A 17,507-nucleotide genomic window follows, 5' to 3' on the forward strand; every position below is an offset into this window, starting at 1 on the left:
GCGCGGCTCCGGCCGCTGGCCGCTCTTCCCGCCTCGGGCCGGGGCTCGCGGTCGGCGCCTTTGTGCACAGAGCGCGGCTCGAGCAGCAGACACGGCCTAGCTCGGCGCCGCACTCGCTAGGCCTCTCCGAGGGAGCAGAGAGCGATCGCTCACAGCCAGACTGCGGTGGCAGATGCGGGCTGCGGCCCTAGCGCCCGCTATTTAAAGAGTTCGGCCACTTTCTTAATATAGCCGCCCAATGGGAAGCGAGCCGGCTGAGCTCATCGCTGCGGAGCTGGGCTCGGATTCGCCCCCGCGGCAGCCGGGGCGGGGCCCGGCGGGCTTGATTGACGGCCCAGGCCGCGGGGCTGGGAGAGGCGGTGACTCGGGAGTCTGCGCCCAGGCTGGCGCGGCGGGACTGTAGCGGCACCCCGGCTCCTTACTTGGCCACCGCGTTAGCTCCGGGGCGGGGGACCGGAATTGAGGGATTGGAGCGGGGTGGGGTGGGGTGGGGGGGGGGGGGGGGGGGGGCGCCTGAGCGAGCGGGTCTGGAGAGGCGGCACTTTGGGGGGCCTTGAGGACTCCCTCCCACTCCAAACTGCCTGGCTTCCTGGCAAAGTCCCTGCGGGTGATCGGACCTGTGGGGGAGGGGGCAGCTCCTTTAACACGGTGTTATTCTTAAACAAACAGACGCGCACGTTTGTTTATAAGCCTGGGGTTTTTTGTCTTGTTTTCCTCGTTCTTCTAGAACCGGCCCCTCCCCTGGTCTGGTCAGTCACTCCACCTCCCCCCCACCCCGTGCTGGCCCTAGGGCTGTCCCAGTTTGGGTTCTCCAGGCCAGGCAGGGTGGACCTCTGGCTCTTTCAAGTCACAGGGCATGAGCCTTCCTGCTCCCTGCTCCCGGGAAGATTAGGGGAAGGAGGGACAGTGAAGGGAAGGTCAAGGCTGACTGATGAACTTCGCATCTGCTTGGCGAAAAGTCACCAACAGAAAAAGGCAGCTTGGGCCGCAGTTGGCCTGATGACTGCGGATCCCAGTAATAAGGCCGAGCACAGTCTGACATGGCTGGTGCCAGACTCCCGCCGCCGTCCACACCCCACTGGTCAGGTGAGGGGACTTGCAGACTTGCAGACTAGGACGCAGGACACCAGCGTCTGGCAGGAGCTAGGTCCCGTGCTCCTGCGGTGCCCCAGGATTTAATCTACCAACTGGTGGGTCCTGCAGGAGATGACACTCTGATCTAGAAGGACCTAACTCAACTGATTCCAGTGGATAAAAGAGGTAAGAGGGAGGGGAGGCGGAGAGGGCAAGGGGAAGAGTTTGAACAAAGTGAGAGGTGGAAAGAAGAGAATGTACTCTGGGAACTGGGAGCGCCTGGTGAGCCTGCCTGTGGGCTCTGCGTGGGCCCAGCCTGGGAGGGCCCAGTACCAGCACCACCGGCTCAGCTGGCCCCACTGTCGGGTGGGATGCTCACTGGTCGTCAGCAAAGAGGGGACCCCCTCCCTTCGAGGCGGTCATCCCCTTATCCTTCTGCTTCTCTAAGACTGGACCCTGTCTGAGGGGCCAGGGTTTTGTCTGAGCTCGGCATCTGAAGCCTTCACACCATGGCTGAAGCCTTAACACCCTAGTAAGTGGCTGCAGGAAGTTAACCTGAATGTTCAGGAACTCTGGGGTCCCTTACCTCAGCCCCCAAACTCCGCTTAAACAATCACCCAACCAAGCCAATGCTGTTTTCATGTGGAGTTGGTAGGTGGACACCACAAGCCCAGTCAGGTCCAGCAGACATCAGTGGGCCTGGCGCCTGCCTCTGGGACCCTCTCGCTGGGTTAGCCCTATTACCGAGGCCAACTTTCTGGTTTTGTTTTTGTTTTTCAGATCTGAGGAATGAAACTGTCAACAGTAAATAACTTTCCACGAGGGCATCCCAGGGAAAAGAACACCTATTTTCTGGTCATCGGTTTAGGACCTAGGACTTCAGGTTGAAATGTTTTCCTTTTTTTTTTTTTTTTCAGTCTGCATATTAGAAAAGTCTTAACCTAAATTTTCATTTGGCTTATTTTAGTCAAAACTATAGTTGTTACATGCTTTCCTTGGTCTTAGTAGTGTTTGGCGATCTTGGCTATGTTCTTAAGCTGCAAATATTAAGGAGATATCAGGCAACTAAAACTTTTTTGAGGGGGAAAAAGACTGATATAGTAAGACTTGGGTAAGGTGTGCAGTTCACTCATTTCCTGGTTATCATGTTATATGAGGTGTTCCAAGCTTGAATTGCAATATGGCAAATAATTTCCAAATCTTTCAGTTGGGGCATGTGCCATAGTCAACAAATAGGAAAAATCCATGTTTGGTGGCAACTTCTTTTCCTGGTATTCACTTTATTGTCTCAGACACATTGACAGGCTGGTGGAGACCAGCGCCTGCAGATGCAGGATCAGCCTCCCCAAAATGGGTGAGGTGCCATGGCCTCCCTGTCTCCACCCACCTTTGCTGTGCACTCCCGCTGGAAGGCAAGGCCCAAATGATTGTCTCTGAGAACACATCATTTTAATGTTCAGCTTATTAACTTAAGTTTATTAGCACATCAATTTCTTTACATGGCAGATACCCCCACCAGTGAGAGAGGGAAATCTCCTTCATTCAGAAGGGGAATGTTAATCTGGCTACTCTTGACTTACCCATTTTGCTTTTTGTTTTGTCCACTGGCCCACAGCGCCCCTGTAATCACCCCTCAATGCCCCCAAGGCCATGGGCTGGGGTGATCATTAGAGTTTAGTGCCACCTAGTGGCAGTCCTTACGGATTTCCTTTTCTAAAAATAAAAGTAAATCAATGCATATATTACACTTTATAGCGCATCTTACACATTTTATGTTGTATCATAAAGTATGTAATGATATATTTATATGGAATTGTTTATCTGATCATTAAAAATCTTATCTAGTCAAAGGCTTGCATTTTATGATGTTTTAAGATCTTTCACAAGATGTAAAACTCTACAGAATGTTTCATAGTAGGTTCTTTAGAAACTCTTCACATACATACTTATAGACATGTATGTTTTTTCATATGTACACTAAAAAAAAATTAATTCCTCCCTAGTTAAAAAGTAACTTCCACAAAGAAATTAAAAGAGGTAAAGTCTTGGGAACCTCAAAATTTACGTAACAATGGATTTCCCTTTTTCCTAATTGTGTACATAAATGTAAAACAACTGTAGCCACAAAAGCCAACTTTTTTTCCCCCGGTGAACAAAACCATTATTGGATATGCTGGTATAATTAGAAGTAATACTCATTTATTTACTAATAAGCATTTACTGGGAGCCACTAATGCAGTAGACATTCCTCAGAGCCATTTGTTGTTTTCTAGTTTAAAGAGAAGCTTAAAGTCTGTTAAATAAAAATCCAGCCATAATTTTAGAGCTCGAATTGAGCCTACTGGATGATTCATGAGTCGGGCAGCATCCCATCTAGCAGATAGGAAGGTGCAGCAAGAACTCCAAGGAAATGGAGTATCTCAGGTTAAAAAGAGGGTGGGACAAGGTTATTTTCAGAAAAACAAAAACGTGATGATTATTTAAGACAAAGGCACCTTCCCTGAGGGTAAGGCCGGGAGTCTTACACTGAGGATCTCAGTGGTGCTGACATGGAAGCTCCAGACGAATGGTTCCAATTAGGCGTGCAGTCTTGGTGGGGTGGGGGAGACTGTTGGGGTGGGAGTGGGATTTTATTTGTCCTGTTAACCTGAAAATTCAGGAGCCCAACGAAAGGGCAAGACATGTTTATTTGGGATCCAATAATTGCAATTCAGGTACATGGCTTGGGGTAGAAAATGTAAAATTTGTCCCAAAGTCAGGGATTTGAATGGGAAAAAAGAGAAAGATAAGGTAAGGGATTAAAGAGTCATTACTGTTAACAAGCTTAAATTACTCTTGGCTATAAACGTTGGTTATTGATTGTCTTGAAAGGATGCAAAAGAACTGACTGATTCTATCCTTCTGCTAAAAAATCCATAATCATCAGTTCTCATGGTAAGTTATCTCTGGATAACTTCTGAGACAATTGTTTGTTTGAGGGTTTCTTGTTTCTTACAGTTGCTTTTTGTCCCCAACTAAAGATCTTCAATCATTTCAAATGAGACAGGTAATGCCATTTCTCTGTAATAACTGACCAGCTTCATTTTCTTTTCACTTCTGGTTGACTTTTTGTTTGTTTATTTATTTATTTATGCTTATGACTTACGTGGAGTTTATCCTTTTGCATTTCCATTCTTTTTCTTATGACCCTTCCCCATTACTTCTGGTAACAATTATGCTGAGTTCAATTTTTTATTTATCCTCTCATTTAGGTATGATTTTTTTTTTTGGTTATTTACATTCCACAGATGAGTAAAACCATCCAAAATCTGTCTTTTGTTTTTTTCACGGATTTCACTCCATCTCATCCCCTCAGGGTGCATCCATTTTGCTCCAAATGCCCCACTTCATCTTCCTTCCTAACTGTGTAATATTCCATTGAATACATGCCCCATGGATTGTCTATCCATTCATCTGTTGAAGGACACTTGGGTTGGTTGCATGATTTGGCAATTGTGTACCTAGGTGTATATGGATCATTATGTATTACATTCCCATGTTATTTGTACATATGCATAATGGTAGTATTATTGGGTTAAATGGAGTGCCGATTTCTGCTTTCGTGAGACATCTCCATACGGTTTTCCCCAAGGCCTATACCACCTTGCATTCCCACCCACAGTGAATGAACGTTCCTTCTTCACTGCAACCTCACCAACATTTGTTAATTGCATTCTCTTTTATATGGGCCATTCTCACAGGGATGAGGTGGTAACTCAGTGTGCCTTTAATTTGCATTTCTTTTATAACAGGCAACACTGAACATCATTTATTCTATGTTATGTAGGCCATCTGAATGTCTTTAGAGCAGTATCTAGTGAGGTCCTTCGCCCATTTTTTAATTAGGCCATTTGTTTCTTTGCTGTTGGAGAGTGTGACTACTTTATAAATGTTGAAGATTAACCTCTTGTCAGATGTATAGATGAAAATATGTTTCTTGTTCTATAGGGTGCCTTTTTGTTCTTGTCAGGTTTCTTTTGAGGTACAAAAGCTTTTAAGCCTGATACAGTTCTTGTTTATTTTTGCTTTCTCTCTCTGGCTGTAGGGGCTGTGTTCCCAGACACAGTCTTTGTGGTAGATGTCCTGTAGTGTGTCCCCTTTATTTTCCTCCCAGTACTTTCTTGTTTTGGTTTTTATATCCACATCTTTTATCCATTTTGAGTGATTTTTCCATTTTAAAGATGGTGTCATAGATGCTGTCTTTGCACAGCCCTGAACACCACTGACTTCAAAGGGCTCAGGTTCTCAGGTGGCTGATTTGGGTCAGGTTGGAACCCCCCTCACACCCCGCCCTACTTTCACAGCTGGGCACCTCCATACTTCTCTTCTGTCCCCTGATGTGACAGACCTCCCACCCCAGCCCCCAGCCCCATTCTTATCCAACACTGTGGACTAGATTTTCTTGAACGGTCGAGACTGCTTGGGCCATATTTCCATGGTGACTTTGTCCCTTTTCAAAAAGATAGTCAAAATTCAGACCTTGTCTAATTCTCGCAGAAAAGCAGGGGGTATAGATAGCTTTCTGGAACTGTCATATCAATCTTAATTTTGGATTCAATTCCATAAATGAGGACCGCCAACTTTGCGGAGCAGGGGTGAAGACACCCGTATAAGCAATGCGTAGACCGACGCAGACACACGCAGAGTGGGAAGAGTCTTTACTAACTTGTACATGAAGGCAGAGCTGACTGTACACCGGAGGTCATGTTTGAGCAGGACCTTGAATAAGAAATAGGATTTTTCCAGAAAGAGGGGCCCGTGTGTACTCGCTGGGACATTAGCGAAGCATGTGGAGTCTTGAGAAGGGAGAAGGAGCCACAGGCAGAAGGAGAAAAGCAGCGCTCCGTCCATGTGTGAGCAGCAGGGCTGAGGGCTGTGTGACGGCAGGAAGAAAGAGGAAGGTCACAAGAACGTACCATTACATAAGTGCTCTCATTACAAAATCCACCCCAGCGAATGCTTGCTGTTTCTGTGGCGTATGCTGAAATTGCACATACGTTTATTAATTCAGCCGAAGTTACAGAAACTGATGTGGAGAGGCAGGAGCAGAGAGCAGCAGTGTCGTGCCGGGAGGCCAGATATCTGCTCACCTTAAGCCTTCTGGTTCCGACCCGGGTAGCCCTGAGCAAATCCTCTCTAGGGCTCAGTTTCCCCTTGGTAAAATGAGAAGCAGAACACAGAGCTGGGAAACTCAAATGTCCCTGGGGTCCGATAGTGATGTGTACAAGGCACTGGGCAGGGCAGGGAGAAGGGGCCTGAAAAGTAGACTATTGTGTTGCCCAAAACGGGCAAAGGCAGAGAGGGCTGGACCCAGCTCAGAGCCAAAGTAAGGCTTCCGACCAGCTACGTTTCATTTTAACAGATCCAGGGGGCTGCAGAAAATAATATTGTTAATCTTTCATCAAATGAACAAAAAGAACTCTTCCTTATTAATTTCATTTTTCAAGACCTTCTTTTATTTGAATTGTTTATACTGAGATCCAAAAGTTGAAATATTCCACTGGAATATTACGTTTTTTAAATGAGTTATTCTTACAGCTAATGGGTGGGGAGCACTCAGCAGGATGGGAGAAGTGAACCCCCTTATGTCAGGCCAGAAGGCAGTAACCTCAAGGGTTTTTGCCTTCCCTCTTTTTAGTTAGTCTTGAAAGCAAATGAGCTAATCAAAGTATTTAGACAGGGATGATTCACTGTATTGTGTTCTCTTATGATGTCAGACTTTTGCAATCGGGAGGAGTTGAACTCACAATGAGTTTCCAGCCCCAGCGCCTTACCCCTGAGATGTGTCGGGCCTGTTTCCAGCAGGCGGCAAAGCCTGTGTTAGGAGCCGTTGCTTGGCACCCGGGCCTGGGGCGGACGGTGCATTATGGGGCGGTTGTAGGGATCCACCTCCTGCACTGTCCCCTGCCCCTGCTTCTGTCCCAGCTGCACACGGCAGTGAAATGTGGCTCAGCCACAGAAGCTCTCCTGAAAGGTCTTCAGTCACCGAGCACTGCAAATCTTTTTGTGGTAAAACCACTTCACTGGTAGGATGTTGAGTTGGGTGATGGTGCATCAGCTCAGGTACAGCGCTGTGTTTAAGGAAGAGATTGAGGCATCTATAGCTTGGATAACAGGACAAGCCTCCTCAGTTCTCCTCCCTCCCTCCCCTCTCCCTCACTTCTTTCCTTCCTCCCTCCCCTTCTGCCCCCCTCTCTACCTTCGCCTCCCCCCAGCCACTCCTGTAGTCAGGATCTACCAGCCATATTTTAAGGAGCACAGGGACTACTTGGCATCTCACAGGTATGCAACTCCTGCATCTCAGAGAGATAGGGGCTGGGCTTGAGCCTGGCACATTTGGTGGCGGTGATGATCGCTCTGCCTTCATTCAATCATTCAATCTGTAAACCTTCTGTTTGCTACAGGAGGCATTTAGGTAGAGTCTTGACCCTTGGAGAAGCTCATGTCCATAAATACCAGCGCCAATACAGAACAGTAGTTAGCCTATTTGAATCACGTGTGGATGGCACTAGAATGGGTTGGCACAGGGGAGGCACCTGAGGGTCAGAGAGGGCTTGGCGTGAGTGGTGCGCTGGCTTGGTGACCCTCTGTGAGTGTGTTTATCGCCCTGAGTCTCTGCTTGGCCAAGGGGAGGCACCAGAACAAGGCAGCCACAGATGAGGAGCGCTGGCCCACCGGGCCTTTCCCTTGAGCGGGGCTTCTACCTGGTCACCATGTGTCAGGAAACTCCACCGGGTCTGCAGAGAACTGGGCTTCAGCTGCACGCCCAGCTGGGGCCACACCCTTGCCAGCCGCCTGGGTGGGGCCTCTGGGACCTTCCCTTGGAACAACCCAGCCACAGGAAGTAGAACTGCCTGAGGCAAGTCATAGAATTGGAAGAAATAGCTTTTTCTGTGCTCGTGGACAAACATCAGCATTTCTGAGAAACTTGTTAGAAACAGAATGTCAGGCCCCAGCCCCAGCCCAATCCCAGTTGCTGCTACCAGTCAGCGTCAAGTTGAACAAGCTCTCGGGAGGCTCCTCGGAAGCCCAGGTCTGAGGAACACCAGCTTGGCTCCCCGCTCCCTGGCTCCAGGAGGCTGCGTGGCGGCCATGGCTCTCGGGCACGGACCCCCCCTGGCCCCCCCAGGGCCTCTCCTCCTCCTCCTCAGTTTGACACTCAAGCCCACCTGGCTGGTTAAATGACCCGAAACACGGCAGGTGCCTAGGGCAGTTCTGGAGCGCGGCTGCCACTCCGGAGTGAGGGTGGCCCATGTCCATCAGCCCGTGCTCACGGCCCCACCGACTGGGAGGAACAGCCTTCCCTCACAGAAACCGCTCTGAGGGGGAGCCCCCAGGCCCCTGGAAGCTGTGTCTGGAGTGACGCACATGAGTCTGCATCTACAGCCCTTCAGAGCTGGGAAAACGGCTCCCTCCGAGTGTCCGCAGAGCCAGGCTGTGCGGCCCATACACCCCTCTCTGCAGGGCTCCTTCCTAGCTGCCATCCTGGGATCCCACCTCTGAACACAGAGGGCTTTGCCTGTGTCCTTCTTAGGGACAAGGCCGAGTCAGGAAGCAGGCCCCGGGGTTGCCTCACCAAGGCCCAGTCAGGGGAGCTTAGAAGTCCCGCGACAAGGCCGCTCTGCGATGGCCCCCCCCAGCAGGTGAGCCAGGCTGCTGGGAGGCACCGACCCAGAGGTCCATCCAGAACAGAGGGGGAGCACCCTGGCAACCTACCCAGCTGTCGAGGGGAGACGAGGGGGCTCTCCCAGAAGCATGAGAGGGCGGCTCGCAGGTCCCTTCACATCCATGTCCCAGGTCACAAGTAGGAGGAACGGGGTGACTCACCCGAATGGGGGAACCTTCCACAACCTCTTGCACAACTGGACTTAGAACTTCCTCCTAAACTTTTGGCTGATGCACTTGAGTTCAAGCAAAGTGAGTAAGTTGTTCGGAATGAGAGTGTCAAAATGAGGATTAGAATAGCAGGAATAATCACTAGCTGCTCGGGGGCCTCGGTGTTAGTGTCAGGCTTTGAAATACACTGTCTCATCTAACCCTCACAGCAAGCCTGAGCCAGCCACTGTCGTGACAGCGATAAACACAGAAATAAATCTTTGAGAAATCTGTCTACAAGCATGCCCTGAACCAGTACCATCTTCTGCCTTTGATAGCTATGGATGGGTTGAGGAGTTTCATTCCTGCTCTGCTTGAACATAAAGTCTGGAGCGCCTCCCAGAAGAAAACTTGCACAGGCCAGAGAGGAGCCCAGAGAGAAGCAGGGGTAAGAGAGGAGATCTGGAGAAAAGAGATTTGGGGGAGAAGCTGCCTTGATGGTGGGGCTCAGGGGACTTGTCAGGTAGAGGGTGAGTAGGGACTTGGTGTTGCCTGTTGGGCACTTAGCTCCCCTTCACTGCCGCTGTGGGAAGTTTCTATCCCTGTCAAGATCTTTTTCACTTGGAGTTCGTGTCTTCCCCGAGTGACCGGGAACCGCAGGAGAAGGGGTGCTGTCTGGTTGTGCTTGCGTTATGCTCTTACTGTCCCGCCTCGGAGAGCTAAGGACGCAGAGACTGGAGAGTTCGTGCAACGTGCCAGGGGCACTGCCAGCAAGCACTGAGACCAGGTCCGAGTGAGCCCGCTGCCCAGCCGGACGTCACCTGCCAGAGGCTGGAGTGCAGAGTCACAGCTGTTTTCAAGCTCCTCGCAGTCAAGGGTCGCACAGCAGAGTGCTCCAGAACTCAGGCTATGAAGACACATGTCCACACACTTCCTTGATGTCCGGTCCCCCAAAATGCCCCTTCATCCTCCATCTCCCCAGTGGCATCCTCTCCTCGCCAGAAGGCCCTCCTGTGCCCCGGCAGCATTGTGTGGGTGGCCCCCCCCGGGACCAAGCTTGGGCCCAAGATTTCCAAGCCAGCAGCTGCCATGGTCCACTGGGGCCTCAGGCCGGGCAGAGCCGGTGCAGGAAGTCCTGCCACGACCACTCATGCCCGGTCACTGACTCTCCGGACCACACAGGAAACAGCTCTCCCCGAGGCAGCGCTCCAGGAAGCATGCACCTCAGATAGGGGCCAGGCCTCAGTCCTCTTTGAATGTGTCACTTTCCCTCCACCCTCCCCGTGGTGGGCTGCCAGTCTGCAGTGTGGGAGAACAAGGACTGGAGAAAAGATGCACGTGGTGGGGACAGAGCAGGCACAGGAGATGCTGCATTGTGGGTCATAAAATAATGCAAGCATGAGGGCCTCATATCTGCCACCCGCTCTGCCAATCTTTGAGTTTCCTGAATTTGCCTTAGCCCTGGATACCCAAGAGACTCCTGCGCGGTCCGCCCTCGGCTGTTTACCGAACACCCCCATGTGTGTATTTATGGGCAGAATGTGTCTGGCTTTTGGAGGGGTCAGATTTTCCACAGGTGCCATCGTACTTTATGTAGCTTCTGCAGCTTGCTGGTTTCGTTCAGTAACATGTCTCTTGAGACCACGCTGGTCAATACATGTAGTTCATTCATTCTCCCCACCTCTTACTCCATGTCGTACATGATGTGCCCATTCTCCCGTGATGGACATTTGCATTCTTTTTTCTTTGTAAAGATTTATTTATTGGGCCGTCCCTGGTGGTGCAGCGGCTTGGAGCGCAGCACTGTGGAGCTATCCACAGCAGCTTGGGTGCCAGTTCAATCCCCAGCCCCTGGCGTGGCAGCCCTCTCCTGACCGCCCGCTGCTCTCCTCAGCAGTGTACTTTGTCCATCTGTCTCTTCTGCTCCCCACTCTGTCTCTGGTGAGTCCCCTCATTGCCCCTGCATCTCTGCCTGTACCCCAGTACTGTATGCATAAATAAACTTTATTTACGGTGGTGAGAGGATTCACCAGAGACAGTGGATAGCAGAGCAGGAAGGTAGGCCAAGTACACTGCTGAGGGGAGCAGTGGGCGGGTCAGGAGAGGTCTGCCGCGCCCTGTGGTCACCTCCGGGGCCAAGGATCAAACTCACACCCAAGCAGCTGCGGCCAGCTTCTCAGTGCTGCGCTCCAACCCTCTGCGCCACCAGAAGGGCCCTGGATATTTGCATTCTTTCCAAGTCTTTTCCTGCTATAAAAGATGCTGGGGTGCCTCATGCTTTCACTGGGAAGGCCATTGTTACTCACAGAAGAGTTTCAAGACTACACACCTGTGTCCTGGGAAAGACTTTTTCCTGCAACAGGTGTAGATGTTGCAGCTGAGGGCAGAGGGATGTGTGTGGTGCCTGCCTCCAGCAGGCGCCCTGGAAGCTCTGCGTCCCAGAGGCCGGATGGGGATGCCATTCAGAACATTCAGAACGCAGTCTCTGATCACCAGGCATGAGGCCCTGACTTCCAGACTCGGCCAGAATCGCAGCGCAGATCGACTCTGCTGTGAATCACTCGCCCAGTCTGTGTTCTCTTTTGAACTTACTGTTAGAAATAGCAGCATTCTGGAATGTTCTGATGATTCACAGTGAGTGTGTCAGTGAGAGAATCAGAGGGGAGGACATGACTGTTCAGAGAAGGGGAAATGGGTTTATCAGGTGAAAATCAGGGGACTGATGTTCCACTCACTTGTTTCTGGGTAATAAACGAGCCGCAAACATTTATTTTCCCAGTTCTGTGGGTTCCTCTGTTGACCTCCTTGGACTTGCTTAATGGCTAGTTTCAGCCAGAGGATTAAGCCCGAGAAGTGTCCGGAAGTCGGTGCTCACTGCCCACTTGGGTCACCCTGCTTCGCTCCAGCACGTCAGTCAGCTTCTAACGTGGCGTCCTGGCGGCGTCCAACCACTGTCGAGGGCAGGCCCGGCACTCACATAGCACCACCTCTGCCCAGTTCTGATGGCCCAGACAGTTTATAAGGCCAGCCGCGTTTAGTGGGGAGACAAGATGCTAGGGGCACAAGGAAGTCGTGTTGTAAAGGAGCATGGGGCAAATTACTTCAGCCTTCCCATGATTCAGAAATTTGGACAGAAGTGGAAATTTAATATTCACCATTGAGATTTTAGAGTTTTCTGTGCAATTTCTAAAATAAGATGATATAATTATCAGCCTGGCCAGGTGGCTTGAAAGAGATTCACAGCAGGAAGGCTAGAGCTTTAAATTATTGATAATTAATGGTTCTTTTCTTCACCTGAAAGTCCAGGAAGGAATCTACCATCAACCATTGTGGGTTCTTTAAATAGCTGATCAACTACTGAAAGGTAGACCTCTAAACTGGGGGGCTGGGGGAAGGGGCTAGGGCTTCCACATAATTTGTGGGGAACACAATTCGGTCCAGAGCATATGCGCTCAGACTTCTGTTGCTCTCAGACAGACTAGAACCCTTTACGTGGTCACCACATAACCTGCTTCTTACCTACATCATGCTAGGTGCTGGACATACAGCTGCGAGCAGGTGTGGTCCCTGCTGCTCTGCAGTTTTCATTCTGTGGAAAGCGAGAGGCATTAACAACTCAGTCTGCGCTTAAAGATCTGATGACAGCAGTGTGATTGCCGCGGGAGAAGTAAGGCACGAGAAGACAGAACCAGGGCCCTGACTGGCGTGCTGCAGGGAGCCTCCTTGACGTGTGAGCTGAGTTTTTAGGAATAAGGTGGCTAAGAGAGTGGGGGAGGGGATTGAAAGGAATGTTCCCAGCAGAAGAAACAGCATGTACTCAGGTCCCAGAAAGAGCAGACGCCTCCCTGTGTGGGAAACTAAGAATAAACAGATCAAAGGGGCGAGCAGAGCAGCTGAGGCTGAAGAACTGGTAAGAAGCAGGTCACGCAGGACCCTGGTGACCACGTAAAGGGTTCTGGTCTGTCCCAGAGCAACAAAGTGCGTGCGCATCAGCACTGGACTGAATTGTGTCCCCCACAAACTCTGTGGAAGCCCTAGCCCCCCACGTGTTAGAGAGCCACCTTTCCGGAGTTGATCAGGCTTAAGCTGGGGCTCACAAGTGGCGCTCACGTGGGGGAGGGGGGCTCAGCCCTCCAGGCCTGGTGTGCTTCAAAGCAGAGGCAGCGCCAGGGAGCACAGGCAGAGGAAAGGCCTTGTGAGGACGCACAGGCCTGACATCTGGACGCCGGGGAGGAAAGGTGCCCCAGAAAGCAAGCCCACAGCACAGTGACCTCGGTGTCCAGCCTCCCGGACTGTAACGAAATTCTTTCCTGTTGCTCAGCTACCCAGCCTGTGGCATGTTAGTCACAGCAGTCCAAGCGCACAAATACAGCACATTGGTTTCTCAGAGATCAGCCTGGCAGCTGTGGGCCTGGGAGAGCGGACTGCAGGAATGAAGACTGCTGCTTAGAGGTGGGTGCCTGTCACGACAGGAGGAAAGAGTGGGCTGTCGGCTGCTGGCTGTGGGGACTGGAGAAGGGGTCCTGACAGATAGGAACCGAAAGGCCTTCGAGAGAGAAAGGATGGAGGCCTGTGTGGAGATCGGGTAAGGATCACGGGGTGAGACACTGGGACGGGAGGTAGCCTCTCTAAAGAGGAGAAAAGCTCAGATACAGGGGGAGGTGCAGCTATGTTTTCTTTCTTTTTTTCATTTGTTTTGTTTTTTTATAAGATGAAAGAGACAAGTATGTTTACATATGGATGGAAATGGTGTGGCGTAAGCACTGGAGATGCACTGGAGAGAACACTTCAAAGCGTTGAGGGCAGGCAGGAAGGGCCCGGTCCTAACCACAGGTGCTTTAGGAGAGAGACTGAGTAAAACGAATGCAGAAGTGGGAAATGAATGATGCCCGAACTGCCCTGTTTACAGGTTGTCCAGGTCCCGTTTGTCCCCAGCTGGTGCCCATGAAACTACCCAGGACGGCTCTTCCTCAGCTAGTGGTGAGGGGCTCCCCCCAGCCAGAACCAGGAGCTCACGGAAGGACACGGGGCCCCTGGGGGGTTACAGGTTCTGCGCCACCCCCTAGAGGGCCCCTGGTCTTGCCCATACCAGCCCCCATGTACCCTCCCCCTCACCATGGGTTGTTGCTGTGTCTGGTCCACCTCATTTGGGGTATCTGATGGGTACTTTCGGCTGCCCGGTCACTTGGAGTCCCACGTCCAGGAGGTTTGCCGTTCAGGGCCCTGAAACCTGCCAGACATTGTGGCTCTACCCCGTAGGGCCTGGCCTCACTCCAGAGCCCCGGGGGCTGCATCGTGTTCTCCTGCTGGGCTGGGCCACGGACTCCATGGAGCCGAGCGGCTCTTCCCACCCTGACCCCTCCACCACCATACGACTTGCAGCTCATAAGGCCCAAGTGGTGCAGGTGCTGGTGGCTGCAGCCGGGGCCCACGACAGAGGCCCTCTGTGTGGGCAGGGGTGTGGGCCTGGCACAGCCCCCTGATTACAGATGATGCCCAGATATAGTGACCGCCAGCAGGGGGTACACATGTCATTTAAACAAGCCCAAGATTTCCATGTGCTTAGTCCTCAGAAGCCCCCAACATCCAACATTTCCCTATCCCCTACCCTTGCAACTTCCCTATGAAGCAAGGCTTAACCCCCTGTTTAACAGGTGAAGAAACCGAGGCACACAGGTATACATGCTTGCCCAAAAAGGTTCTGCATTGGGAGAAGCATCAAGAATTCCAGGTGCCTCGGACAGGGCAATGCAATCTTTTAGACCCAGAACAGGGGAACAGAGAAGAGAAGAGCAGAGTAGCTATGGACTGGTGAAGGGACACCCACTCAGCTGCTGAGTAGTATTTCTGGGTATGCCTGTGAGGGTGCTTCTAAAAATGATGAGCATTGAGTCTGACTGAGCACCGTGCTGACATCCAATCCAGTGAGGTTACGCTGGGTACAAAGATGGAGACAGCTGAAGTTGCTCTTTGCCCAATTGGGTCTTCTGTCTTCTCTGGCCCTCGGGCCCTGGCGCTCTGGGTCCATGGACCTTTGGACACAGGCTGGGACTTAGCCTGTTAATTCCTCTGGTTCTCAGGCCTGTGAGTTTGGACTGGAATGACATCACCTGCTTTTCTGGGCTTCCCAGAAGTAGCTTGTGGTGCTTCTGCCTCCTTAATCGTATGTGCCAATCTCATGGTTAAATCTCATCCTATATGTCTCTATGCATTGATTCTGGTTTTCTGGACACCCCTGACTAGTACCGTGTCCCAGTGACTTAAAATCCGGTGCCAGCCCAAATTACTGCGGAAATATGTCGGTCCTCAGTCCATGGAAGTGGACAGGGGAGGTCTGGGTCCCTCTCGTCTCCCGCTTCTCGCCCCCAGCCCCCCGTCCAGGCTGTTTCCAAGTCCAAATGTTGAAGACCCATTTATAGGATAATGAAATCAAACTGAATGCTCAGTGAAACCCAAGAATAACTCAGGAGCAGATGAGAGAGCTTGGCCAAGTGTCTCACGCACACTCCTATCCCCACCGTTCATTTTTAGAGCAGCCGTTTTCCACCTCGAAGGATCATCAGAACTACCAGCAGAGCTTGTTGAAATTAGACTGTTGAGCCCCATGACAAGAGTTAATGATCCAGTGAGTTTGATTAGGGCCAAAGAAAATGTGCATATTTTTCACAAGGTCCAAAGTGACTAATCAGTCAGGATTTTCCAGAGGAACAGAGCAAATAGGAAATGGATATACTCTTGAATCTATATGTCTATAGCTTATCCTAGTAAGTCTCTGTCTGTATATGTGTGTTTCATGGGTATGGAGATGCCTTACATGACTAGGGAGGCTGAGAAGTCCCAAGATACTCAGTTAGCAAGCTGGAGACCCAGGAAACAATAGTGTGATTCTAGCCTGAAAGTCAACCAGCTTGTTACCTACAGGAGCCAGTGTTTCCGTTTTTGTCCAGAGGAAGGGGAAACCCCGACTAACTCCAAAGGAAAATGCAATCCCACCTCCAGCCCAGAAAAGAACCAGGGAAAGGTGGTGGGCAGCAGTAATGGCCATCAGAGCAGAGGACTCGGCCCGATGTGGGGATGGAGACAAAGGAGAACTGCTTCCTGAAACAGGTGGAACCAGATAGGTGGTGAGTCCCCCCAAGAGCAAGACAGCAGTGGGCACCTCACTGGTGTACTTAACTGTCCAGACTAAGTTTCTGGAAGGAAGCAAGGAATCTGATTGCTGTGGAAATGAGCATGTGAAGTAGCAAAGTGATTTTCATTCCCTATCCTTTGTGGTACTTGAAATCATACTCAGGGCACTCATGTGCATGGATAAATCGGGGAGACCCAACTCTGACTGCCCTGCAGAAGACCGTGTAGATGGCCAGAGGGAAGCACTTATGACAGAGTAACCAGGCTTTGCCCGAAACTGAAACATCTGGATGCTCAAAGTTGCTCTCTGATGGAAAGAACTTGCCTGCCACCCAGGAGGCCAGCCCACAGCTGCCCCACTTAGTTTCCGGAACATACTGCTCCTTTCGAGGGCACATTGAGAATGTTTGGACCTGTTCCCAAGATTCAGAACACTTTCTTTCTTCCTTTCTTTTTTTTAAAGATTGCTTTATCGAGGCATACAAGAACTGGGGTACAGGCCAGAGTTGCCCGGGAGTAAGAGGATTCGTGAGAGACGGAGTGAGGAGCAGAACAGGCAGACGTACTGAAATGCACTGCTGAGGGGAGCAGCGACGGGCAGGACAGGTCAGCTGCGCCATGCGGGTCACTCCCGGGCCGGGGGACACTGCAGTGGCTGTGAGAGCTTCTTAGTGCTGCTCTTTAACCCATTGCAACACCAGGGAGGGCCCTCAAAACATTTTTTTCCCATAATGCTTACTGTCATCTCTGAATTTATGGAAGAAAAGTAACCATGGAAACCATGGTTACTTAGGACAAGTCCGGTGTATTAATTATGAAGCCCCTCTTGCTCCCTGGGAAGGGGCTGGGGCAGGACGGGAGCCTGGGAAGCCATGCCAGGGAACGGCCAGACCCCCGCTGGAGGACCTTCCACCTCACCCTGGACAGCGGCTAGTGGGGAGAATGAGAAGCCTGAACCCCAAATTGAGACAGCACATCAGGGTGCAAGAGGCAGGGCCAAGTCCCCATTGTGCTTTCTGCTTCCAAGTGCTCCCCGACTGCCCGCTGGAGGGACATTGCTGAGATGGGCAGATGCCTCTTCCTGAGGGCACCTGCTCAGAGCAGGGCCTCACAGCCCAGGGAAGACAGGCCCAGGGGCATGAGACGTAAAAAATGTAAATGTCCCCCCTTCCTGGTGCACAATTCCCAAAACATCAGATCGTTGTCTTTATAAGGAGGTGACCGGGAAGGGGAGCCTGGACAGCCTCAAGGTCTGGCCACCCGCCCACCCATGTGATTGGCAGACTGGAACATTCAGCCCGCCCCAGAGGGGCAGAGAGGTGCTAGAGATTGAGCTCCATCCTGATAAGGCTTTGATCAGCTCTACCAAATGGAGCTCCTGTAAAAACCCCAAAGATATCTTAAAGATGCTAGTTGTTTTTTTTTAAGATTTATTTATTCATACAGAA

At 51.1% G+C, this 17,507-nt stretch overlaps 1 long non-coding RNA gene across 1 annotated transcript; it reads left to right on the top strand.

Moving 5' to 3' along the window:
• The first annotated feature begins 517 nt into the window (after positions 1-517).
• LOC105853878 lies at positions 518-16,562 on the top strand. Its single transcript, XR_001145629.1, has 4 exons — positions 518-1,260; positions 1,855-1,957; positions 13,250-13,380; positions 16,523-16,562. It is a non-coding gene; the product is annotated as an uncharacterized LOC105853878 (long non-coding RNA).
• The last annotated feature ends 945 nt before the right edge of the window (positions 16,563-17,507 follow it).

The sequence above is a fragment of the Condylura cristata genome, unplaced genomic scaffold (genome assembly GCF_000260355.1).
Source record: "Condylura cristata isolate star-nosed mole 26May11 unplaced genomic scaffold, ConCri1.0 scaffold00020, whole genome shotgun sequence".
NCBI lineage: Eukaryota > Metazoa > Chordata > Mammalia > Eulipotyphla > Talpidae > Condylura > Condylura cristata.